Here is a 26,651-nt window from a genome sequence, read left to right on the forward strand (position 1 = left end):
CACAATCAGCCTCGCTCATGTCCAGCTACGAATGCCTAGCTCGATATTGCCGATGTGGGTAAGGTCTCCTGCCCATCAGTCTACAGGCTATGACATTCCTGGTGCGGTGAGCTCTAATCAATTCTCTCCTATGCAGTGAATTGCTGGCGAACCATTGCATAATCTGAGTGTTGACAATGCAGCACCCATACTGCAATTACAAATTTAAGTTTCAAACTGGCTATCTGGCTGCCTCTCCCTCCCGGTGCTTTGCACGCCTACCCTGTCCCCTGGCTGAATGGCCTCAGTCTCCCTCGTAGTCGAAGGCTGCTTGCTGTATCTTTGGCTGCCGTCGAGCCACTGACGCCACCCCTATCCCGTGGCCGAATGGCCTCAGTCTCCCTCGCAGCTCGAAGGCTGCTTGCTGTGTCTTCAGCCGCCGTCAGCCACTGCCGCCGCCCCTGTCTCCTAGATGGAAGGAAGGCCTGCCTGAAGCACCGCAGCTCGAAGGCTGCTGCTGCTTCACACAGGTAGGAACATAGAATATTTTGTATTTGCTTTGTTTATAATTTTTTATTCAGGATGACTCTTTATTTGTATAAGACAGACAGTTGAATGCTTGTAGAATTTAATTAATCCCCTTCCTCCCTCTCGTTCCCTGATTTGTAACCTACGCCTGATTTCTAAAGTGTAGGCAAAGTTTTTCTGAGCTTACAAAAATCTACACTTACTCCATTCTAAGTTAGTTTGCAGTAAGTTTTCACTGTTTAAACTTTCAAAACAGGCGTAAGTGGCCGGACACGACCCCTTTTGAAAAAAAAATCTGTTCCAAAATGAAACTATTGTAACAGACTAGAACTGGAGCAAACTAAATGCCGAGAATTACAATTTCTAAGATACTCCATTCTAAACCAGTTGCTCCAAAAAAAATAGGAGCAACTCAGGCCGAAACGAGCCCATAGTGAGGTCTGTATTGTGACTTGAAGAGGATAGTAGGATGTTGTCAGATTGAAAGAGTTTTATTGTACTCTTGCAGAGTGTGTTTATTCGCTATCAGGTACTCGGTCTGTTGTGGTTTGAACACGTGGCTGGTGAACAGAATGCAGGTGCAGGATGTTCGGATTTAGTCGTCTGGGAAAAGGATTATTGAGAAAGAATAGAGAAATGCCGAGAGATAGAGATAGATAAAAGAGACTGGGAGGAAAATGAGAGGGAGGGCAGAGAGGAACACGAGAAGCGAGAGTGACAGTGGCAGCGGTGTGACTAATTCATCGGAATGAACTGCTAAAACTTCCAGTACAATTTAACGAGGAAATGTGACCCAAAGGTGATATTAGAATGTTGTCAGATTGTGTGAGTTTTATTGTATTCTCGCCAAGTATGCTAATCTCTATCAGCTCCTCTGTCCGTTGTGGTGAACATTACTTTATGTGCAGAATGCTTCTGTGCAGCTTCCGGTTCGTTGGCAGCAATCACTCCGTATTTGTAAACATCAGGAGTAAGCATTCTAATACTTCACATTATTTATGTAAATTACTAGTAGGCATTCGGCTGCCTGTAAGTGCAGTTGTGGAGCTTTACTGAGCATTTGGCAAAATTGAAAGACAGAACGACAGCAGATTACAGTATAGAGTTTGAAGTTCTGAAGTCTGCCTTATTTTCTCAAATACACTTTATTTTCTATCATTTTTACATACATATATTTAAAAAGTCACTGTGCAGCTGATGACAGTGTATGGGTATTTAAAGAAGGATATATTGGTACATTGGGGTAGTTGGTATATTATGTTTGTATTTGCCATCTTAAGAGGAGACAGATTCCGGAAGATATATTTTTTTTTCCAAAACAATCATCCCTTTTCTTTCGATGTCCTGCACACACTTTGTACCAGCATCAAAAGTAGTAAACATAATCTGCTTTTGAATTGTCTTCACAGCAGTTGCCTTCCCCATCCCATTCCATTCCCCTACTGACATATGACAGGAACCATTCAATAGCTTTCACAAGTTCAGTTTCTTAGGGGGCAAAGTCGCCCTGCGCCCCGTTTGGAGGCGATAACCTTCCGGGGATGGGACATTTATCACCCGGCCTGGAAGTTCCGCCCCGGTGCGGAATTCGGCTCTTCCACCGCTCAACGGAGGCGGAGCGCTATCGGAAGCGGTCCACATCAGTGGAGGGGCGCTCCTGGGGCGGTAGAGCGGCGCTGAGTTCAGCGCCATGCTCTGGAGCACAGCGCCCCACCGGCAACGTCGCGCGGATGCTCCGCGTAGCACTGACACGGCAGAACGCCCCTCCCCTTCAATTAATGGGGAAGGCCGCTGTGCGCTCTGCAGTCCCTTTGGCAGCCACCACTGGGCCACCAGGGGTGCCCTCAGCCCGGCACCCATAACAGAGAGCCAGGCTGCAGGCCAATAGAAGAGTCGGCAGACAGAAAAATATACCGGCCCATGGCGCAAACGGCCTCCCACTGGCGGCGGATGTCCGCTAGCCTCGCGACCCGCGAAGTTGGTGGCGACATTCTCACGGCCCGCGGGGCAATTTCCCCCACAGGGTGCAAAGGAGCGGCGCACGTGTCGATGATGTCATCGCCATGCGTCCACCTGCCCGGGGCGTAAATCATTTGGCGCGGCACTAACGGCACAACGCTTCCCCCCCCCCCCCCACCCCCAAAGCCTCCGGGGCAATTTCCCCGGAGGCGCTATCAACCCCTTCCCCCAGGCGATAATCTCATTGAGCCCCATTAGCATACCCCGAAGGCGCTAATGGGGTTATAAAAAAGGACAACTTCGCCCCTTTGTGTGTAAACTCCGACATTGAGTATGTGGAGGCTGCTCAACTGTGAAAGGCAACACAACCAAGCACAACTCATATCTTTAACCATCTACATATAACCAAGCGCAGGCAGCGGAAAGTGTGTGTAGCAAACCAGTCCCACCCACCCTTTCCCTCAACGACTGTCCCACCTGTGACAAGGACTGTGTTTCTCATATTGGATTGTTCAGCACCTAAGGACTCATTGTTAGAGTGGAAGCAAGTCTTCCTCGATTCCGAGGGACTGCCTATGATGATGACATTCACTTTTCCTAGGCAGTGTCGGAGAATCAATCCTAGCTTCTCTTCCCACTCCGTTACCTCTGGTGTCCCCCAAGAATCAATCCTTGGTCCCTTCCTATTTCTCATATACATGCTGCCCCTCAACAACATCATCCAAAAATTTATCAGTTTCCAAATGTACGCCGACAACACCCAGCACAACCTCACCACCACTTCCCTTGACCCCTCCATTGTCTCTAAATTGTCAGGCTGCTTGTCAATTGCAGAAATTTCCTTACAACTAAATATTGGAACGACTGAAGCCATTGTCTTTGGTCCCAGCCACAAATTCCATTCCTGAGTCACCGACTCCATCCCTCTCCCTAGCATCTGTCTGCAGCTGACCCAGATTGCTCGCAATTTTGGTGTTGTATTTGACCACAGATGAGCTTCTGACCACATATCCCTAAGCTCTGGAACGCCCTCCCTAAACCTCTCTACCCTCTTTTAAGACACTCCTTAAAACCTACCTCTTTAACCAAAATTTTGGTGATCTACCCTAATATTTCCTTATGTGGCTCAGTGTAAAGTTTTGTTTCATAATGCACCTGTGAAGCGCTTTTGCATGTTTTACTACATTAAGTGTGCTATATAAATACAAGTTGTTGTTGTTGTGTCACTCAGAAGAAGCTTGTAAAATGATTTTTCTCCTTCTTTAGCATAAGGTGAGGGTGAAGTTACTTATTCAGCCATTGAGCAATTGTCCAATTATGTACTTGAACTTAAGTCCAAAGGAGAAACTTCAGCTTTTATTATGATTAACCATATTTCATTACATTTACCACCGCTAATGTAATGCTGCATATATGATACCCTCTACCAATACATATAAATTTCTACTATATTTCATGACTAATTTATTCCATCACTCCCCATTTTCTCCCTAGTAATCCATTCACTATAAAAGCACATCGGGATAGTCTGAAGACATGATAATGCAAAATATAAATGCAAGTTCTTTCATTATTTGGTCACACCTACTCAACTCCTCAATTGCCATGTCAGAAAGTGGGTCAGATCAGATAACACGGCAGCATTGGATGAGGCAGCCCCGGTTACAGGATCATCTCATGAGGTGCAGGAAGTGCAAGCCGCCTGAATCCCCAAAGTATTTCACTAACACCCAACATTCAGGCTCCTCACTTACACATGCCACTCGGAAAGCATCTGGATAGAATACAAGCTTAAGATGTTGAACATCTTTTGAGGATGTAACTGGTAGAGTGGTCAAGGGAGAACCAGTGGATGTGGTGTATTTGGACTTTCAAAAGGCTTTTGACAAGGTCCAACAGAAGAGATTGGTGTGCAAAATTAAAGCACATGGTATTGGGCGTAATGTTCTGACGTGAATAGAGAACTGGTTGGCAGACAGGAAGCAGAGAATCGGGATAAACGGGTCCTTTTCAGAATGGCAGGCAGTGACTAGTGGTGTGTTGCAGGGCTCCGTGCTGAGACCCCAACTATTTACAATATACATTAATGATTTGGATGAGGGAATTGAGTGTAATATCTCCAAGTTTGCAGATAACACTAAGCTGGGTGGCGGTGTGAGCTGTGAGGAGGACGCTAAGAGGCTGCAGGGTGACTTGGACAGGTTAGGTGAGTGAGCAAATGCATGGCAGATGCAGTATAATGTGGATAAATGTGAGGTCATCCACTTTTGTGGCAAAAACACAAAGGCAGATTATCTGAATAGTGGCAGATTATGAAAAGGGGAGGTGCAACGAGACCTGGGTGTCATGGTACATCAGTCATTGAAAGTTGGCATGCAGGTACAGCAGGCGGTGAAGAAGGCAAATGGAATGTTGGCCTTCTAGCTAGGGGATTTGAGTATTAGGAGCAGGGAAGTCTTACTGCAGTTGTACAGGGCCTTAGTGAGGCCTCATCTGGAATATTGTGTTCAGTTTTGGTCTCCTAATCTGAGGAAGGACATTCTTGCTATTGAGGGAGTGCAGCGAAGGTTCACCAGACTGATTCCCGGGATGGCAGGACTGACATATGAGGAAAGACTGGATCGACTGGGCCTGTATCCACTCGAGTTTAGAAGGATGAGGGGGGGGATCACATAGAAACATATAAAATTCTGACGGGACTGGACAGGTTGGATGCAGGACGAATGTTCCTGATGTTGGGGAAGTCCCGAACTAGGGGACATAGTCTAAGGATAAGGGGTAAGCCATTTAGGACTGAGATGAGGAGAAACTTCTTCACTCAGAGTTGTTAACCTGTGGAATTCCCTACCGCAGAGAGTTGTTGATGCTAGTTCATTGGATATATTCAAGAGGGCATTAGATATGGCCCTTATAGCTAAAGGGATCAAGGGGTATAGAGAGAAAGCAGGAAAAGGGTACTGAGGTGAATGATCAGCCATGATCTTATTGAATGGTGGTGCAAGCTCGAAGGGCCGAATGGCCTACTCCTGCACCTATTTTCTATGTTTTCTATACATCAGCAAGGAGAAGAATTATGGCCAAAAAAACTAGCAATATACATACATCAGTTTTAGATGATTAAATTTCATGGTACTTTATTTCAAATGTGTCTAGAGTGTTTTTTTTCCTGATAGTGTAGAATAAGGTTTTAGCAGAGGAAAGTATTGACATCTATGGTAGTTGAGTTAGTGCAGAGGTTAGTGTAGTTGAATGTATTGTTGAGCCACTGCATTTGTGGCAAGGACAGATGTGAAAATTAGCTTAAGGTCTCACTGCTTGCAATAGTATTTCAGCAGATAAACCTTCTGGCTGATCGTCAGTTTCTTGCTCTGTCCTTGGTTGCAGATGGGCCTCTTCCTCTACCACCTGTTCCATTGTTTGGCATTTCAGCATGCATTCGACGATGATAATCTTGGAGCTATGCCATAGTTTATTGTAAAACATCCCGATTTATCTAGACATTTGAGTTGCTGTTTGTTGTTATCTCAATGATGTCATGCGCCAGGCTGAACAGGGTAACCTTGGTCTTTCTGGTGTTCTCCTTCAAATAGCCTAAGCATAGAGAATTGTCCTAAAACTAAAGCTGAGAAACAGGCAGGTCAATCGTCACTAACCACCTGGACAATGGTGCAGTGGAACTCTTGCAGTCCACGATGGTCATCAGATTACGTGTCAGTCCACACGAGTATCACAAGTAATGTCCTGGACATTGGAGAACCCTACAAGATGGAATAGATTGCAGGACACACCGATTCTGATGCTAGATTACCAAAGAAAAATTATGTTGTTAATTGCCCTGGTAAATAAAACATTTGTGGCCTGCTGGATATACAAAATGAGTGATGTTGCATATGTCCCCGAAAGTAGTTTGTAATGAGGCAGAGCCAAACATAGAAACATAGAAAATTAGGCCATTCGGCCCTTCGAGCCTGCAGCCATTCAATAAGATCATGGCTGATCATTTCCTCAGTACCCCTTTCCTGCTTTCTCTCCATACCCCTTGATTCTCTTAGCTGTAAGGGCCATATCCAACTCCCACTTGAACATATCCAACGAACTGGCATCAACAACTCTCTGCGGCAGGGAATTCCATAGGTTAACAACTCTCTGTGTGAAGAAGTTTCTCCTCATCTCAGTCTTAGGATAAGGGGTAGGCCATTTAGGACTATGTTCCCTGGTTCTGGACTTCCACAACATCGGGAACATTCTTCCTGCATCTAACCTATCCAGTCCCGTCAAAATGTCATACGTTTCTATGAGATCCCCTCTCATCCTTCTAAACTCCAGTGAATAAAGGCCCAGTTGATCCAGTCTCTCCTCATTGACAGTCCAGCCATCCCTGGAATCAGTCTGGTGAACCTTCGCTGCACTCCCTCAATAGCAACAACGTCCTTCCTCAGATAAGACCAAAACTGTACACAATATTCCAGGTGAGGCCTCACTAAGGCCCTGTACAACTGCAGTAAGACCTCCCTGCGCCTATATTCAAATCCCCTAGCTATGAAGGCCAACATAACATTTGCCTTCTTCACCGCCTGCTGTACCTGCATGCCCACTTTCAGTGACTGATGAAACATGACACCCAGGTCTCGTTGCACCTCCCCTTTTCCGAATCTGCCGCCAACCAGGTAATATTCTGCCTTCGTGTTTTTGCCCGCAAAATGGAAAACCTCACATTTATCCACATTATACTGCATGCATTTGCCCACTCACCTAACCTGTCCAAGTCACCCTGCAGCCTCTTAGCATCCTCCTCACAGCTCACACCGCCACCCAATTTAGTGTCATCTGCAAACTTGGAGATATTACACTCATATCCTTCATCTAAATCGTTAATGTATATTGTAAAGAGCTGGGGTCCCAGCACTGAGCTCTGCGGCACTCCACTAGTCACTGCCTGCCATTCTGAAAAGGACCCGTTTATCCCGACTCTCTCCTTCCTGTCTGCCAACCAGTTCTCTATCCACATCAGTACATTACCCCCAATACCATACGCTTCGATTTTGCACACCAATCTCTTGTGCGGGACCTTGTCAAAAGCCTTTTGAAATCCAAATACACCACATCCACTGGTTCTCCCTTGTTCACTCTGCTAGTTACATCCTCAAAAAATTCCAGAAGATTCGTTAAGCATGATTTCCCTTTAATAAATCCATGTTGACTTGGTCCGATCCTGTCATCGCTTTCCAAATGCGCTGTTATTTCATCCTTACTGATCGATTGCAACATTTTCCCCACTAATGTCGTCAGGCTAACCGGTCTATAATTACCCATTTTCTCTCTCCCTTCTTTTTAAAAAAGTGGTGTTACATTAGCTACCCTCCAGTCCATAGGAACGGATCCCGAGTCGATAGACTGTTGGAAAATGATCATCAATGCATCCACTATTTCTAGGGCCACTTCCTTAAGTGGGATGCAGTCTATCAGGCCCCGGGGATTTATCGGCCTTCAATCCCATCAATTTCCCTAACACAATTTCCCACCTAATAAGGATATCCTTCAGTTCCTCCTTCTCACTGGACCCACTGTCCCCTAGAACAATCGGAAGGTTATTTGTGTCTTTCTTCGTGAAGACAGAACCGAAGTATTTGTTCAATTGGTCTGCCATTTCTTTGTTCCCCATTATAAATTCACCTGAATCCGACTGCAAGGGACCTAAGTTTGTCTTCACTAAACTTTTTCTCTTCACATATTTATAGAAGCTTTTGCAGTCAGTTTTTATGTTCCCTGCAAGCTTCCTCTCGTACTCTATTTCCCCCTCTTAATTAAACCCTTAAGTCCTCCTCTGTTGAATTCTAAATTTCTCCCAGTCCTCAGGTTTGTTGCTTTTTCTAGCCAAATTATATGCTTCTTCCTTGGCTTTAACACTATCCTTAATTTCCCTTGTTAGCCATGGTTGAGCCACCTTCCCAGTTTTATTTTTACTCCAGACAGGGATGTACAATTGCTGAAGTTCATCCATGTGATCTTTAAATGTTTGCCATTGCTTATCCACCGTCAACCCTTTAAGTATCCTTTGCCAGTCTATTCTAGCCAATTTACGCCTCATACCGTCGAAGTTACCTTCCCTTAAGTTCAGGACCCTAGTTTCCGAATTAACTGTGTCACTCTCCATCTTAATAAAGAATTCTACCATATTATGGTCACTCTTCCCCAAGGGGCTCGCACAACAAGATTGCTAATTAGTCCTTTCTCATTACACATCACCCAGTCGAGGATGGCCAGCTCCCTAGTTGGTTCCTCGACATATTGGTCAAGAAAACCATCCCTAATACACTCGACATATTGGTCTGGAAAATCATCCCTAATACAATAAAGTTCAGGCTACTGAGACCGTGACTATTACCAACAGTGCCTGTAATGGAGCTAGTCTGCAGATTGAATCACACAGTGCAACTGATTCCTTGATAAACCAAAGCATATGATGGCAGATTTCCTCAGACACCCCCAGGGAGGCGATGCTGCAGTGAAGGACAGATGCAGCCGAAATGCCTCAAATCTACTCTTCACACATTTGAATTCCAACTCTCAATCTTTAACGTAGCAACGATAAATCATGCTGGAAAGAATCTAGGACACAGTCCTCCAAAAATAAACAAAATGCCAAAAAATAATACTTAAGAATTCAGCTGTCATAAATCCAAATATAAAGGCCACTTTCATACATGGTCTAAATAAGCTGCTGCCCTTTCGAACGAAGACTTCCTCAGCCAAAAGTGTATGACCCTGATCCTTTACTTGATACAGGTGATCTGAAGGCACCCGCATTCACAATGAGAACACTGGAAAATCATGCCTGCAGTTATTTCAATATATTTTTTCATATTGCAATGAGGGTCTCGCACAGATTGGGCATAAAATACAGCAGCCTGGCCAAAAAGACTAGCCAGATACAGATGTGAAAAGATCTAGCAAGAGCGATATTCACCTGATTTTCACTTGCCTGTTCAGCGTTGGCATCACTGGCCATCGAGTACTAGAAATATACCCAGGATTCTGCTGGACAACTGGTCTACAAACTGCCTAACCTTTTTGATTATACACAAGTACTTTGAAAGAATTTTAATTCATGCTGGCCAGATGGGATAAAAACACACAAACCTAACGGGTCGGATTTTGTGATAAAAATAACAGTAGGCCAACAGTGCTCACCGTTATAACAGGGAAAACTGCATAGCAACTTCTGGTGTCTGCACATGTGCAGTTAAATGGAAGTTGCTGTCAAATATACCCCGCTCCTCCACAGGGTGCGCTGTTGCAGTCCTTGTCAATAGACTCGGCACTGAAATGAATACAACGGTGTGAACTTGGAGTACTTCCCCACTAGTTCTGCACTAGAGACGGCAGAAAAAGTTCAGGCTGGTGCATTCAGCAATGAGTTTTTAAACGGTGTGATAAGTGATAAATACTTCCAAACAACCACTATGGCCCTGAAAACTTAATTTTGCAAGTGTAGAGTCTCATTCCCTCAGAAGATAATAAGTGTTGGCGCCCTTCTTTTACTTTCTCTGTCTCTTTTATCTCTTTCTCCCTTAATCCCATTTGTCTTTCCCAATCTTTATTTTGCTTTCTGTACATGATTTAAATCTCATTTATATTTCCTGGTGTAAACTCGGCGGCCAGAATTTTACCGCCGCTCAGCAGACGGGGTGGGTGGCGGATCAGCTGTTAAATTTTAACCCCGCTGTCAACCCACCGCCACACTACTTTCCCAAATGTCGGGTCTGTCAATGCTGAACATACCCGACATGCAGCGGTGGGGTAGGCAATTTAGATCATTAGGACTTTGTTGGTATTGGTGTGGGGTGGTGCCAACTTGGCGCATCATGTGGCAGCCAGGTTGGCACCACCCTAAAAATCATTTTGAGTTGAAATTACCATTATGTCCACGGGGTTTCCGTTGTTCGGGGATCATGTCATGTAAGGACGTCGAAAGTTGTGTGACCATGAATTCATTTCTTTACTTGACAGCTGTATTGCATGACTAATTAATTCCTGGTGTTTTCTGTTTCTGTGTAATTTTCTTATTTGTAAATAAATGTAATTTAACAAAATACAATTTAAGCCTTGCTTGTGCATTCAGGATTGAAATTTTACAATTTAGTATTTAATGATGATTTAGAAAACAATGTATAAACTAATTTTTTAATGAATATCTTGCATTTCCATTACCACTTAAGCCAGCAAATAGAAACATAGAAAATGGATGCAGGAGTAGGCCATTCGGCCCTTCGAGCCTGCACCGCCATTCAATAAGATCATGGCTGATCATTCCCTCAGTACCCCTTTCCTGCTTTCTCTCCATACCCCTTGATCCCCTAAACCGTAAGGGCCATATCTAACTTCCTCTTGAATATATCCAATGAACTGGCATCAACAACTCTCTACGGCAGGGAATTCCATAGGTTAACAACTCTGAGTGAATAAGTTTCTCCTCGTCTCAGTCCTAAATGGCCGACCCCTTATCCCAAGACTATGTCCCCTGGTTCTGGACTTCCCCAACATCGGGAAAATTCTTCCTGCATCTAACCGGTCCCGTTCCGTCAGAATTTTATATGTTTCGATGAGATCCCCTTACATCCTTCTAAACTCCAGTGAATAAAGGCCCAGTTGATCCAGTCTCTCTTCATATGACAATCCAGCCATCCCTAGAAGCAGTCTGGTGAACCTTCGCTGCATTCCCTCAATAGCAAGAATGTCCTTCCTCAGATTAGGAGACCAAAACTGAACACAATATTCCAGGTAAGGCCTCACTAAGGCCCTGTACAAGTGCAGTAAGACCTCCCTGCTCCAATATTCAAATCCCCTCGCTATGAAGGCCAACATACCATTTGCCTTCTTCACTGCCTGCTGTACCTGTATGCCCACTTTCAGTGACTGATAAACCATGACACCCAGGTCTCGTTGCACCTCCCCTTTTCCTATATCTGCCGCCATTCAGATAATATTCTGCCTTCGTGTTTTTGCCCCCAAAATGGATAACCTCACATTTATCCACATTATACTGCATCTGCCATTCATTTGCCCACTCACCTAACCTGTCCAAGTCACCCTGCAGCCTCTTAGCATCCTCCTAACAGCTCACACCGCCACCCAGTTCAGTGTCATCAGCAAACTTGGAGATATTACACTCAATTCCTTCATCTAAATCGTTAATGTATATTGTAAAGAGCTGGGGTCCCAGCACTGAGCCCTGCGGCACTTCAATAGTCACTGCCTGCCATTCTGAAAAGGACCCATTTATCCCGACTCTCTGCTTCCTGTCTGCCAACCAGTTCTCTATCCATATCAGTACATTACCCCCAATACCATGCGCTTTGATTTTGCATGCCAATCTCTTGTGCAGGACCTTGTCAAAAGCCTTTTGAAAGTCCAAATACACCACATCTACTGGTTCTCCCTTGTCCACTCTGCTAGTTACATCCTCAAAAAATTCCAGAAGATTCGTCAAGCATGATTTCCCTTTCATAAATCCATGCTGACTTGGTCCGATCCTGTCGCTGCTTTCCAAATGCGCTGCTATTTCATCCTTAATGATTGATTCTGACATTTTCCCCACTACTGATGTCAGGCTAACTGGTCTATAATTACCCGCTTTCTCTCTCCTTCCTTTTTTTTTTAAAAAGTGGTGTTACATTAGCTACCCACCAGTCCATAGGAACTGATCCAGAGTCGATAGACTGTTGGAAAATGATCACCAATGCATCCACTATTTCTTGGGCCACTTCCTTAAGTACTCTGGGATGCAGACTATCAGGCCCCGGGGATTTACCGGCCTTCAATCCCATCAATTTCCCTAACACAATTTCCCGCCTAATAAGGATATCCTTCAGTTCCTCCTTCTCACTAGACACACTGTCCCCTAGTACATTCGGAAGGTTATTTGGGTCTTCCTTTGTGAAGACAGAACCAAAGTATTTGTTCAATTGGTCTGCCATTTCTTTGTTCCCCATTATAAATTCACCTGATTCTGACTGCAAGGGACCTACGTTTGTTTTCACTTATCTTTTTCTCTTCACATATTTATAAAAGCTTTTGCAGTCAGTTTTTATGTTTCCTGCAAGCTTCCTCTCGTGCTCTATTTTCTCCCTCTTAATTAAACCCTTAGTCCTCCTCTGTTGAATTCTAAATTTCTCCCAGCCGTCAGGTTTGTTGCTTTTTCTAGCCAATTTATATGCCTCTTCCTTGGCTTTAACACTATCCTTAATTTCCCTCGTTAGCCATGGTTGAGCTACCTTCCCCATTTTATTTTTACTCCAGACAGGGATGTACAATTGCTGAAGTTAATCCATGTGATCTTTAAATGTTTGCCATTGCTTATCCACCGTCAACCCTTTAAGTATCCTTTGCCAGTCTATTCTAGCCAATTCACGCATCATACCGTCGAAGTTACCTTCCCTTAAGTTCAGGACCCTAGTTTCCGAATTAACCGTGTCACTTTCCATCTTAATAAAGAATTCTACCATATTATGGTCACTCTTCCCCAAGGGGTCTCGCACAACAAGATTGTTAATTAGTCCTTTCTCATTACACATCACCCAGTCTAGGATAGCCAGCTCTCTAGTTGGTTCCTCGACATATTGGTCTAGAAAACCATCCCTAATACACTCCAGGAAATCCTCCTCCACCGCATTGCTACCAGTTTGGTTAGTCCAATCAATATGTAGATTAAAGTCGCCCATGTTAACTGCTGTACCTTTATTGCACGCATCCCTTATTTCTTGTTTGATGCTGTCCCCAACCTCGCTACTACTGTTTGGTGGTCTGTACACAACTCCCACTAGCGTTTTCTGCCCTTTGGTATTCCACACCTCCACCCATACCGATTCCACATTATCCAGGCTAATGTCCCTCCTTACTATTGCATTAATTTCCTCTTTAACTAGCAACGCCACCCCGCCTCCTTTTCCTCTCTGCCTATCCTTCCTAAATGTTGAATACCCCTGGATGTTGAGTTCCCAGCCTTGGTCACTCTGGAGCCATGTCTCCGTGATGCCAATTACATCATATCCGTTAACTGCTGTCTGCGCAGTTAATTCGTCCACCTTATCCCAAATACTCCTCGCATTGAGGCACAGAGCCTTCAGGCTTGTCTTTTTAACACACTTTGCCCCTTTAGAATTTTGCTGTAATGTGGCCTTTTTTGTTTTTTGCCTTGGGTTTCTCTGCCCTCCACTTTTATTATTTTCCTTTCTATCTTTACAAATACTTTGCAAAATAGCAGTTTAGTGAAACATACATTATTAAATGATAGCTTGGTGTCATATTTGACCCTGAAATGAACTTTTGACCACATATCCGCAGCATAACTAAGACCACCTATTCCCACCTCTAACATCGTTCGTCTCCGCCATTGCCTCAGCTTATTCGCTGCAGAAACCCTCATCCATGCCTTTTTTAGACTTGATTATTCCAACACACTCCTGGCTGGCCTCCCCCATTCTACCCTACGTAAACTAGAGGTGATCCAAAACTCGGCTGCCCGTGTCCTAACTCATACTAAGTCCCACTCACCCATCACTCCTGTGCTTGCTGACCTGCATTGGCTCCCGGTTAAGCAATGCCTCAATTTCAAAATTCTCATCGTTGTTTTCTAATCCATCCATGGCCTCACCCCTCGCTATCTCTGTAATCTCCTGCAGCCCCACAACCCCCGAGATGTTTTCACTCCTCTAATTCTGCCCTCTTGAACATCCCTGATTATAATCATTCAACCATTGGGGTGGCCGTGCCGTGCCTTCTGTTGCCTCGGCCCCAAACTCTGGAATTCCTGCCTAAACTTCTCCACCTCTCTTTCCTCCTTCAAGATGCTCCTTAAAACCTACCTCTTTGACCAAACCTCTGCCCTGATTCTCATGTGGCTTGTTGTCAAATTTTTTCATCTCGTAATACTCCTGTGAAGCGTCTTGAGACGTTTCACTACGTTAAAGGCACAACATAAATATAAATTGTTGTTGATAAGAACCAGAGATTCCCAGGTCATTCGATCAACTAGAACTTAAGAGTTTATAAAGAATCACTTTACTGTCTTGGAAGAACATAAACTGCACCACAGAGCACAGCTTCCAAATTAGCATAAAATATGAAGGGTCCATGAGATACAAGACCTATTTAGTCAAAATAGGTACATCATAGGCAACATGCATAAGAAATGAAAGATCCAACATAGCTGAATTGTCATACAATGATATTTCCCTTATAACCATGTAATAAAACGTGCTTCACAGTTCACTCTCGTTTTTCTTCGGACTGCAAGATATTTATCTTTTGCAGGGAGCAAATGTCACCAATTTTAAAGATTTTGATTTTCTGACAACTATTCAATGCACTTGTTCGAATCTAGCATTCAAGAAGCTTAATTTTGTACCAGAAATCTTCCTGCTGATATTATATTGCCCCCTTTCATATCGATTGTTCTGCAGAATATAGTGGTTTGCAACAGAGAATGCAAGAATTGCAGACAAGATTCAACCTTTGACAAGACAAAGGGGCAACACAAAAGTAGCAAAAAATTCAAATGCCCTCCCCTCCATACCAAGATTATAAATTCTGAACTCTGCAATTTTAGTAGGGGATACAGGATCCATAAGTTGGCAAAACTGAAGTTTGTTAGTAATTTATAATTCAATAATAATCTAAAAAAATATTATACAGCACTTTATCAAAATGAAACACTCAAAGCACTTCAGTTATTTTTGGAGTGCAGTGACCACTGACTGATGTGCAGGCAAATTTGATGCATATAAATTTAACTTGAGCTCTATGATCCTGCCTTATAATTTCTCCAAGTCAAACACCAGAGTCAAATGTATGAGGCACTTCTCATTGTTACAATTGTCTTCAGTCACCTGAGTCAGAAGTTCCTGGGTTCAAGCTATACTAACACTTCCTATAGTAGGTTTCTCTTTTTTTTAAAAAGCGGACCCCAGTACCTTTAAGTTCCTGTTAGTGGCAGAGTTGAGCTGTTGGAGGTCTCTGTTTTCAGCAACACTACCAGCAGGATTGCAGTATTTACTCAAGCCCCAATTCCAATACGTGTTGGATTTAAAATATTCAGCTTTTTTCCCTCTGAGACACTTTGGTGACTTATGTAGACCAATAACAACTCAATGATTTAACTTTTCAACACATCCGTAATTCAATCTTTGTTTCCATTAATGAGGTTATAAGTAATAACGAGAACTAAACAACATTTCACAGAATAGAATAGGCACTTCAATTTCATAAGAACGCAGCAATGATAAAAGGCCCAGTCAGCTTCATGTGGGGACTATTACTGAAAATGTTATATCTCACACATACCCCCTCTACTGACTGCTGAATCCAGAATCTGTCTTATTTCTTTCTAAATACCTTAATCAGTACTCAAAATCAGTCCATTCAATAAATTAACAAGTCTAAGAGTGACAAAGTTGTCTCTGAGCTCAATTAAATTAAATGTTGCAGACTCTAGAAAACTGATTCTAGTTCAGTATACAGACTTCAAAACAAAAATTTCAGATCAATATAGAATACATGCTCACTGGAATGTTTTGAAAATCACCAAGAAAAACATAAAATATCAAACATAAACTAAAAAAATCATTGTGAATCTACTTGGGCACATGCAATAGTCTTGAGTAGAACAAATATATTAAGTGCTAATATGAAATGAATATCTCTTTCAATATTCATTCGCACCTACCATCAAGAAATCTTTCTGTAAACAATCCCTGTTTTCAGATTCCCAGTACCTGTATAAACAAAATAAAGCACAGGTGCTCTCATCATCCCCACGAGTGGATGCATAGATGATGTGCTCAGCTCTGGTGTGGGGCTTGAACCCATGAAGCTCTGACTCAGGCTAGAGTATTATCACAGAGCCAAGGCTGACACTTGGAAGGAACAATAACGAAGTGCACATTTTCAAATTCTGAACAATACCTCAGAAATGTTGCACTTACATAGCAGAAACAATGCTCCAGTTCTGATTTACCTGGCAGCGGATAAAACGGGACCATTTTTTAACTCAAATAAAACTTCGAAGCTGCTGCAGGTAAAATCCTGGATGAGTCCTTATTGTCGAATGCCAAATCAAATATATTACCCCACAAGTCAGAATTGGAACATCGCTTCCACGATGTAAATCTACACACAACCCTAAGTTATTAAGTTTCTCATTCAAGAGAATTTAGGCAATCTTGACACCTTATTTGTTTCCTATAGTGCAAGGGCCCAAAGTTACACACTGACTAAGCTGCATATAGCCAAATGGATTATCTACAATAAGGGCTTGTAGCTTCCCAAGTCTGTAAGCAGCAAATATCTCTGCAAGAAATGTAAATTTATACATTTAAAGCAGTTCTAATGGTAGGTACATTAACATGAACATTTCTCAGCAAGGCACCAACCAAGGCGATGATCCCCTCTAATGAACCAAATGCAAATAGATTATGAAAAATTGAAATTGTTGCATCATAAATCCAAATAATACTAAATAGTAAATCAATCTTCAGTAGAGATACTCCAGAATATGTGGGGCATCACGAGATATAAGGTAATCTAAGTTGGTTAGCTCTAAGAGTCATTGTACTTCAAAGTATTTTACTTCATGCTTTCAGACGTATCTGAGTGATGTGGTAAAAGGTTATGCAAGTTCGACCTCCAAAATCCAGAGTTCCGGAATCCAGAAGGTTCTTGAATCCGGACACCAGGCCGATCCGTGGCGGGGTCATCCGGAAACCGTAAAGTGTTCCGATATCCGGACTCCCCCCCGCCGCCCCCACCGCCCCCACCTCGGCAAACCGACTTTGCCCCGGCCCGACTTCACCTGCCCAGACTTCGCTCCGGCCCCCCTCCCTCCCCTTTACCTCAGCTGCCCGACCCCATCTACCTCGGGCCAGACAAGGAACTCCTGCTCAGTGGCAGGGCCCCGCCCGAACATTTCCTCGGCGGTGGGCCCTGCCCGATCAAGTCCTCAGCAGCGGGGGCCTGCCCGAACACTTCCTCGGCGGCTTGGCCCCACCCAACGACCTCATCGACGGGGCCGGCGACCCAAACAGCTCCTCAGCAAGCCCCCCACCACCACCCACCTTTGAAGTTCTGAAATCCGGAAATACCCGAACCTGGGCTTGGGTGATTCCGGATTCATGACGTCAGAAAGACGTTCCAAAGTCCGGAAAAATACAAAAACCAGCTCGGCCTCGAGGTTGCCGGATTCGGGAGGTCGAACCTGTATAAGCACGTTGTGCTTAGAAGGCCAATACAGCAAGGTTTTCCTTTTTGTGTTATAAGCAGATACTTGCAGACAATGATCAACGTATCTACCACCAGGGATGGTTCAGACGTGTCAGACTCTGAGGAATCTCCCCTCTCTGTACAACTTGCATTTATATTGTTCCGTCGGCGGCTTCGTAATACCGCTGGGGAGCAGGCCGCCGGCGTGCACCGCCGGAAAAAAACGCTACCGCCCAAGTTTGGTCTCAGCTGTGACCTGTAGGTGCGTAGAAAAAAACCGCCCACAAGAAAGCAGTGGTAGGCAAGTAGCTCTGTTGAAAAAAAAAAGGTAAGTTAAAGCGCTTTTTTTTATAATTCTTTTAAAATGATTTTACAGCGATTAAGTGGAAAAGAGTCCTGAGAATGTTTTCTGATTTTTTATTTATTGGAAAAAATATTGAGTATGTTTAACCACGCCCCCCCCCCTCCCCCCCGCCCTCCCTAGGCCCAACCCGCAGCCTCAGACTAAATTTGATTAAGTACCGCCCAATTTGATTAAGCATCTTATCATTTTGCCCAGGATCGCGTTTTCCGCCAAGAATGTGCATGTAAGACCCATTTTTCTCGCTGAGTGGAATTTTTTCCTTTTTTTGTGCAATTTTTTGCCAGAGTTAATTTAATAATCTTATAGTTTTTTTGGGCAGCTATGCGGCAGTGGCGAATTTTATGGAAATTCTAGCCCTTCGAGAAAAATATCCAAAGTTGCTCTGCAGAGGAAAACCAAAATGGAATTCACGCCAAGGTTAGTTAGGTCATGGAGCTAGACGCTTGGTCAAAAAGTCTAAATGTGATGGAGTTTAGGGAGAGATTCAGAGCACCATTACCTTGGAGTCCTCCAAACATCTACCCTTGGTCCTATCCTCTTCCTGATCTACATGCTGCCCCTTGGCAATATCATCTGCAGACGTGGGGTCAGCTTCTATTTGTACACAGATGACACCCAGCTCTACCTCCCTCAACATTTCCACTTACTGTGCTGTGCGACATCCAGCCTGAATTAGCTGAAATTTTCCCCTGCATCGTTTATGGCCCCTGCAGGAAACTCCATATCCTTGCCACAATGTCATCCTTGCCACAATGTCGGCCTTGAGCTGAGCTTCCAACCCAGTATCCTCTTCCACCTCAATGTTACCCAGCTCTGCCCCTACCTCAGTATATCTTCCATTGAAACCCTCATCCATGCCTTTGCCACCTCCTCACCCAACGATTCCAACACTTTCCTGTCCGACCTCCCTTCCCCAAACATCCGTAAACTTCAGCTCATCCAAAACTCTGCTGTCTGTATCCTATCCCACAGCAAGTCCAGTTTGCACAACACCTCTTTCTCACTGACCTTTTTTGGCGACCAATCCTCCCAACACTTCAAATTTAATATTTTCAATCCAAAGGGAACCAGTTTGGATTAGTTATCTATTTAAATCCGTACACTCTAGTACTATGGTATTATATCAAATTAATATAACTACCCTCTCTTCCCTGCTATCTCTCCACAAAACCTTATACCCAGGCATATGTAATTGTCAATCTTGACCCAACTGCAGCCACTTTTTAGTTACTCCTATTATGTTATGATTTCCTACTTTAATGAATGATTCTAATTTCCCGATTTTCTTATACCTTGTACATTAATATATATTCATCATTTGCAATGACACTTCCACATATGTCCACATTCTCCAGCAGAGATCCCATATACGGGGTCCAAGGCAGAACAGGAATGACCAGCAAGGCATTAATAAAAGACCCGAGGTAGTGCAAATGCACAGAAGAATCCCTAGCATGGACTTTAGACATAAATAATGGGGATGTTCATCACTCAAAAGGCTGCAAAAATAAACACTTTGGTTGAACTAGACTTTAATGCAATCAATTGACAAAACAATGGGCTATTAAAAAGGGTTCTGTGCTTGTTCTGCCGATTTTCTTTAAAAAATTCCAACAATTCCTCGATCTATCCCCTAAGAATACATTCCCTGTCAAAGGGTTGTTGAAATCGCCACTGATGTAGCTCCCACGAGTGACATGCGGAATGTAGTTATGCCAAACTGCAAGGAGATATGCACAAAAGCCATCATCACCATCATAGGCAGTCCCTCGGAATCGAGGAAGACTTGCTTCCACTCTTAAAATGAGTTCTTAGATGGCTGAACAATTCAATACGAGAGTCACAGTCCCTGTCACAGGTGAGACAGACAGTCATTGAGGGAAAGGGTGGGTGGGGAGTCTGGTTTGCCGCACGCTCCTTCCGCTGTCTGCGCTTGGTTTCTGCATGCTCTCGATGAGACTCGAGGTGCTCAGTGCCCTCCCGGATGCACTTCCTCCACTTAGGACGGTCTTTGGCCAGGGACTCCCAGGTGTCAGTGAGGATGTTGTGCTTTATCAGGGAGGCTTTGAGGGTTTCCTTGTAAACGTTTCCTTTGCCCATCTTTGGCTCGTTTGTCATGAAGGAGTTCAGAGTAGAGCGCTTGCTTTGGGAGTCTCGTGTCTGGCATGTGAACAATGTGGCCTGCCCAGCGGAGCTGATCAAGTATGGTCAGTGCTTCAATGCTGGGGATGTTGGCCTGTTTGAGGATGTTAATGTTGGTGTGTCTGTCCTCCCAGGGGATTTGTAGGATCTTGCAGCGACATTGTTGGTGGTATTTCTCCAGCGACTTGAAGTGTCGACTGCACATGGTCCATGTCTCTGAGCCATACAGGAGGGTGGGTATTACTACAGCCCTGTAGACCATGAGCTTGGTGGCAGTTTTGAGGGCCTGGTCTTCAAACACATTTTTCTTTTCGCATGCCCTCAAAAGTTCATCAGCATCCCCCGTCTGCTCCACAACGTCGTGCAGGCCGTGATCCTTACCAACGGATCCATTACAGACCCAATCCAAGTCTGGACCTGGGTCAAACAGGGCTGCGTCATCGCCCAACCCTCTTCTCAATCTTCCTCGCTGCCATGCTCCACCTCATGGTCAACAAGCTCCCCGTTGGAGTGGAACTAAACTACAGAACCAGTGGGAAGCTGTTCAACCTTCGCCGTCTCCAGGCCAGGTCCAAGACCATCCCAACCTCTGTCATCGAGCTACAGTACGCAGACGACGCCTGCATCTGTGCACATAGAGGCTGAACTCCAGGACAGAGTCGATGTATTTACTGAGGCATACGAAAGCATGGGCCTTACGCTAAACATCCGTAAGACAAAGATCCTCCACCTGCCTGTCCTCGCCGCACAGCACTGCCCCCCCCAGACATCAAGATCCACGACACAGCCCTGGACAACGTGGACCATTTCCCATACCTCGGGAGCCTCTTATCAACAAGAGCAGACATTGACGACGAGATTCAACACCGCCTCCAGTGTGCCAGTGTAGCCTTCGGCCACCTGAGGAAAAGCCATGGATCTTGCTGCTGTCCCCATAGCATGGACGACTGCTTCTTGTTGCAGTATGGCAGCTTCCTTTCAATCTGGGCAGAAGACGACTTTGGCAAACATGCTAATCCATTTCCATCCGAATAAGGGATTTTGCCGGACGAGGGGAGGTCACGTTAAATTGGATGGTACAGGTACTGAGCAAGGGGATATCGGGGCTGACTGGCTAAGGGCTAAGAGTGTGGCAGAGAGATCGTTGGCGGGGTGGGGGGTGGGGGGGGGGGGGAAGGGGGTGTGTATCGCGGGGTCAGGCCAGCGATTGCGGGAGTCGGCAGCAAGGAAGGACTTCAATTTGTTCATGTCGAAGCGGCCGGGAATGGTGTCGGATGAGGGGTGGTGCCGAATAAGGGAGTCCCGGATAAAGGAGGTTCAACCTGTACTAGACTGATGGAAGTATATGTAAATGGCTGTCTTACAGAACGGGTTTCACATTTGGGGCCCTCGATACTAGTAGAGGAGTTAAAAGGACAGGTGTTACCTAAAAAAACAGAAGAATTAGGAACAGGAGTAGACTATCTAGCCCCTCAAGCCTGCTCCGCCATTCAACAAGATCATGGCTGATCTGGCCGTGGACGCAGCTCCACTTACCCGCCCGCTCCCCGTAACCCTTAATTCCCTTATTGGTTAAAAATCTATCGATCTGTGACTTGAATACATTCAATGAGCTAGCCTCAACTGCTTCCTTGGGCAGAGAATTCCACAGATTCACAACCCTTTGGGAGAAGAAATTCCTTCTCAACTCGGTTTTAAATTGGCTCCCCCGTATTTTGAGGTTGTGCCCCCTAGTTCTAGTCTCCCCGACCAGTGGAAACAACCTCTCTGCCTCTATCTTGTCTGTCCCTTTCATTATTTTAAATATTTCTATAAGATCACCCCTCATCCTTCTGAACTCCAACGAGTAAAGACCCAGTCTACTCAATCTATCATCATAAGGTAACCCCCTCATCTCTGGAATCAGCCTCGTGAATCGACTCTGTACCCCCTCTCCAAAGCTAGTATATCCTTCCTGAAGTAAGGTGACCAAAACTGCACGCAGTACTCCAGGTGCGGCCTCACCAATACCCTATACAGTTGCAGAAGGACCTCCCTGCTTTTGTACTCCATCCCTCTCGCAATGAAGGCCAACATTCCATTCGCCTTCCTGATTACCTGCTGCACCTGCAAACTAACTTTAAGAGTTTCATGCACAAGGACCCCCAGGTCCCTCTGCACCGCAGCATGTTGTAATTTCTCCCCATTCAAATAATATTCCCTTTTACTGTTTTTTCCCCCCCCCCCGAGGTGAATGACCTCACACTTTCCGACATTGTATTCCATCTGCCAAACCTTAGCCCATTCGCTTAACCTATCTAAATCTCTTTGCAGCCTTTCTGTGTCCTCTACACAACACGCTTTCCACTAATCTTTGTGTCATCTGCAAATTTTGTTACAGTACACTCTGTCCCCTCTTCCAGGTCATCTATGTATATTGTAAACAGTTGTGGTCCCAGCACCGATCCCTGTGGCACACCACGAACCACCGATTTCCAACCCGAAAAGGACCCATTTATCCCGACTCACTGCTTTCTGTTAGCCAGCCAATTCTCTATTCATGCTAAAACATTTCCTCTGACTACGCGTACCTCTATCTTCTGCAGTAACCTTTTGTGTGGCACCTTATCGAATGCCTTTTGGAAATCTAAATACACCACATCCATCGGTACACCTCTATCCACCATGCTCGTTATATCCTCAAAGAATTCCAGTAAATTAGTTAAACATGATTTCCTCTTCATGAATCCATGTTGCGTCTGCTTGATTGCACTATTCCTATCTAGATGTCCCGCTATTTCTTCCTTAATGATAGTTTCAAGCATTTTCCCCACTACAGATGTTAAACTAACCGGCCTATAAGTTACCTGCCTTTTGTCTGCCTCCTTTTTTAAACAGAGGCGTTACATTAGCTGCTTTCCAATCCGCTGGTAGCTCAACAGAGTCCAGAGAATTTTGGTAGATTATAACGAATGCATCTGCTATAACCTTCCGCCATCTCTTTTAATACCCTGGGATGCATTTCATCAGGACCAGGTGACTTGTCTACCTTGAGTCCCATTAGCCTGTCCAGCACTACCCCGCTACTGATAGTGATTGTCTCAAGGTCCTCCCTTCCCACATTCCTGTGACCAGCAATTTTTGGCATGGTTTTTGTGTCTTCCACTGTGAAGACCGAAGCAAAATAATTGTTTAAGGTCTCAGCCATTTCCACATTTCCCATTATTAAATCCCCCTTCTCATCTTCTAAGGGACCAACATTTACTTTAGTCACTCTTTTCTGTTTTATATATCTGTAAAAGCTTTTACTATCTGTTTTTATGTTTTGCGCAAGTTTACCTTCGTAATCTATCTTTCCTTTCTTTATTGCTTTTTTAGTCATTCTTTGTTGTCGTTTAAAATTTTCCCAATCTTCTATTTTCCCACTAACCTTGGCCACCTTATACGCATTGGTTTTTAATTTGATACTCTCCTTTATTTCCTTGGTTATCCACGGCTGGTTATCCCTTCTCTTACCGCCCTTCTTTTTCACTGGAATATATTTTTGTTGAGCACTATGAAAGAGCTCCTTAAAAGTGCTCCACTGTTCCTCAATTGTGCCACCGTTTAGTCTGTGTTTCCAGTCTACTTTAGCCAACTCTGCCCTCATCCCACTGTAGTCCCCTTAGTTTAAGCATAGTACGCTCGTTTGAGACACTACTTCCTCATCCTCAATCTGTATTACAAATTCAACCATACTGTGATCACTCATTCCGAGAGGATCTTTTACTAGGAGATCGTTTATTATTCCTGCCTCATTACACAAGACCAGATTTAAGATAGCTTGCTCCCTTGTAGGTTCTGTAACATACTGTTCTAAGAAACAATCCCGTATGCATTCTATGAATTCCTCCTCCAGGCTACCCCATGCGATTTAATTTGACCAATCGATATGTAGGTTAAAATCCCATGATTACTGCCGTTCCTTTTTCACATGCCTCCATTATTCCCTTGATTTTTGCCCTCCCCACCGTGAAGTTATTATTTGGGGGCCTATAAACTACACCCACCAGTGACTTTTTCCCCTTACTATCTCTAATCTCCACCCACAATGATTCAACATTTTGTTCATTAGAGCCAATATCGTCTCTCACAACTGCCCTGATATCCTTTATTAACAGAGCTACCCCACCTCCTTTCCCTTCTTGTCTATCTTTCCGAATCGTCAAATACCCCTGTATGTTTAATTTCCAGTCTTGGCCACCCTGCAACCACGTTTCTGTAATGGCCACCAAATCAGACCCATTTGTAATGATTTGTGCCGTCAACTCATTTACTTTATTTCGAATACTGCGTGCGTTTAGGTAGAGTGTTTTAATACTACTTTTTAAACCATGATTTTTAGTTTTGACCCCACCTGCAGCCCCTTTATAATATTCAGTGGCCCTTTTTGTTTCTTGCCTTGGGTTTCTTTGCCCTCCACTTTTACTCATCTCCTTTCTGTCTTTTGCTTTTGTCTCCTTTTTGTTTCCCTCTGTCTTCCTGCATTGGTTCCCATCCCCCTGCCATATTAGTTTAACTCCTCCCCAACAGCACGAGCAAACACTCCCCCTAGGACATTGGTTCCGGTCCTGCCCAGGTGCAGACCGTCCGGTTTGTACTGGTCCCACCTCCCCCAGAACCGGTTCCAATGCCCCAGGAATTTGAATCCCTCCCTGCTGCACCACTACTCAAGCCACGTATTCATCTGAGCTATCCTGCGATTCCTACTCTGATTAGCACGTGGCACTGGTAGCAATCCTGAGATTACTACTTTTGAGTTCCTACATTTTAATTTAGCTCCTCGCTTCTTAAATTCGTCTTGTGGGGCCTCATCCCTTTTTTTACCTATATCGTTGGTACCAATGTGCACCACGACAACTGGCTGTTCACCCTCTCTTTTCAGAATGTCCTGCACCCACTCCGAGACATCCTTGACCCTTGCACCAAGGAGGCATCCTGGAGTCTCGGTTGCGGCCGCAGAAACGCCTATCTATTCCCCTTACAATCAAATCCCCTATCACTATCGCTCTTCCACTCTTTTTCCTGCCCTCCTGTGCAGCAGAGCCAGCCACGGTGCCATGAACTTGGCTGCTGCTGCCCTCCCCTGATGAGTCATCCTCCTCAACAGTACTCAAAACGGTATATCTGTTTTGCAGGGGGATGACCGCAGGGGACCCCTGCACTACCTTCCTTGCACTGCTCTTCCTGCTGGTCTTCCATTCCCTAGCTGGCTGTGGACCCTTCACCTGTGGTAAGACCAGCTCGCTACACGTGCTACTCACGTCATTCTCAGCATCGTGGATGCTCCAGAGTGAATCCACCCTCAGCTCCAATTCCGCAACGCAGACCGTCAGGAGCTGGAGGCGGATACACTTCCCGCACACGTAGTCGTCAGGGACACCGGAAGTGTCCCTGGGTTCCCACATGGTACAGGAGGAGCATATCACGTGACCGAGCTCTCCTGCCATGACTTAACCCTTAGATACACTTAAATTGGCAACAACAATGTTACATTTGTTGTGGTTACAAAAGAAGGATAGCTTAAAGTAAGATGGTAGAAGAATGAACAACCATATCCAGGAGGGAACAGTCCCTTGGAAGAACCATGAGGGATCAATTTGTGTGTACTTCCTCAATCTGGTATACTGCATTTGCTGCCCACTGTATGGTCTCCTCTACACTGGAGACACCAAAAGCAGATCAAGCAATTGCCTTGAACACCCTTGTTCTTTTCGCAAGTTTAACCCTGCTCTCCCTACAGCATGCAAATTCAATTTCCTGTACCATTCCCACTCTGGTCACGCCTCCATCTTTAGCCTCCTCCACTGTTCCAACCAGAAACCACACAAGCTTCAAGAACAATATTTAATAGCTTTTTCCTGGGTACTGCAGCAGTATAGTCTGAAAATTGACTTTAGTCACTTCAGACCCCAGCTACACTCTTTACAACAATGGATGCTGGTGGTGCGAGTGGGCCTGTCATTGTTCACAGGACGGGAAGATTGATTTTTGAAGTCAGAGCACAGTGCCATTAGGAGGCGTCTACCTCTGTCTGTGGTATTAACCTATCCTTTCTCTTTTTTGCCAGCAGCTTCTGTTTTCATTGCAAACCTTCTGCATTAGCAGGGGTTTTTTTCTTCTTCCATTCTCCTATCAATTTGTTTATGTGGACATCTCCCATGTCTTTTTACCTTCAGCTAATTATCATTTTTGATCCTTTAATGTTTCGCCATTGTTTCACCAAGGATCCTTTATATTACCTAACAGTTTCCAGCCAATCACCCATTTAGGCCACACAAGCCATGAACTCCTTTGTAGCATCAATTGTTCCCCACTCCCCTTTTTCTCTCAATTTTTTTGAAACTTTCCAAAATACTTGTTTACATTTTAGTTTTCAGTTCTGATGAAGGATATAAACCTCAAA

At 44.5% G+C, this 26,651-nt stretch overlaps 1 protein-coding gene across 4 annotated transcripts in view; it reads right to left on the reverse strand.

The window, feature by feature from the left end:
- The window catches only part of LOC139276113 (HMG box transcription factor BBX), a 260,196-nt gene that overhangs the window by 113,677 nt on the left and 119,868 nt on the right, over positions 1 to 26,651 (reverse strand). The window lies entirely within an intron of this gene.

The sequence above is a fragment of the Pristiophorus japonicus genome, chromosome 11 (assembly GCF_044704955.1).
Source record: "Pristiophorus japonicus isolate sPriJap1 chromosome 11, sPriJap1.hap1, whole genome shotgun sequence".
NCBI classification, from domain to species: Eukaryota; Metazoa; Chordata; class Chondrichthyes; family Pristiophoridae; genus Pristiophorus; species Pristiophorus japonicus.